Below are 1534 nucleotides of genomic sequence, written 5' to 3' on the forward strand. Positions count from 1 at the left end.
TTGTAGACCTGTGTCCATATTTTGGTAGGTGTCTCGGCATTCAGTAGCTGTACATTCATCGAGTCCCTCCGTTGGAAGTCAAGTCTTCTTTTTGAGATGTATAGGCGAACCTAATGTACATTATTGGAATACATGTTGTAGACAATGTATGTATATAATAAATGAGAAATGCCAATACGAGTTGGCAATGTCTATTACTATTTTGATTTTAAGTTTTGAAAAATGACTTAGCAGTTTTATGATGGAATGGTGAACACATCGGACTATTAGGCTTGCTTGGGCTTAGTGGACTGCGTCCATTAGGCCCATGCACCGGTCATTGCCCGAAATTTGGGTCGTGACAATATCACTATCGAGTAGGTAATCGTAAATAACAACCAGTGGATGCACTTCCACGAAATAACATCCGAGAGCTCCGCTCCACTGGATCCCACAGCTATGGTAGTCTCGACAATGTTGGTCGACATTAGAGAATTCAAGCGGTCACAACCGCATTTATCACTTGTGGCCTAGCCATGTATAATCACTGACCGTGTGGCCCCAGCCATGTCTAACAGCTCATTGGTAACCCAAAGATTCTCTAGCTAGAGCTCACTTGTGCACAAGGATCACACCATCTCGATGTAAGATTCGGCCTTCTCTCGAATCTCTCAGTTTGACAAACCATTTAAAAAATCAAGTTGGGTTCTCAAAAACTCATTTCAAAACCACTTCTAGAATATTCAACATGGTAGCAATGTAAAAACCCCTTTTTAGTAAAACTCGCAATGTAAAACCTTTGCATGAGGTTTAGATGCCAAATTAGCATGGTGAATATGAAATTCATTCATGAATGCATATCGCACAATCAATAAGGCACATTTTGACATAAATCGTAGTAAAACTCTTGTTTCCCGATTTTTAAAATCCTTTACATATGTAACTTATATAAGTGAAAACAATTTTAAACATTATGGCATACACAATTGCCTAGCATTTCTACTAGCTTATGCTTTCCACGATAACAGTTTATAAATCGATCACAAATAGTAGTATATAAAACGTTATTTTATGTTACGAAATCGTTTTGAACTAGACACCCCCTACTCACCCTATAATAATGGGACGCTACGTCGCTATTAATTTGAGTGTGTATCTAGCTAATTTTACTTCTCGGTCATCCGTTACCTCCTCCAGCACACCACCACGGTAAACTTTCCTTACTTATACACTTCCTAGCAACCATTCAACTCAGCACAATTAATTGTACTAAAATACGGGCAGCACATCAATCAATAAATCCTTAACCTAATCTCATAGTTTTCATCAACCTTACTCACAATCATTTCACAAACAATCCATATACTATCAACTAATTAAAGCCAACACAACACAATGTAGTCACATTACATGCTTACCTTTCAGTTTAAGCTTGAGTTCCACACATGATTCACAACTTCCTCACATCTTCAGTCACCATGGCTGCCACAAACATAGATAATCAATATACATCTCATTTTTCCTTTCTACTTGTGATTTCAAGACTAAAACACTT

This window comes from Theobroma cacao, chromosome 2 (assembly GCF_000208745.1).
Source record: "Theobroma cacao cultivar B97-61/B2 chromosome 2, Criollo_cocoa_genome_V2, whole genome shotgun sequence".
Lineage (NCBI taxonomy): Eukaryota > Viridiplantae > Streptophyta > Magnoliopsida > Malvales > Malvaceae > Theobroma > Theobroma cacao.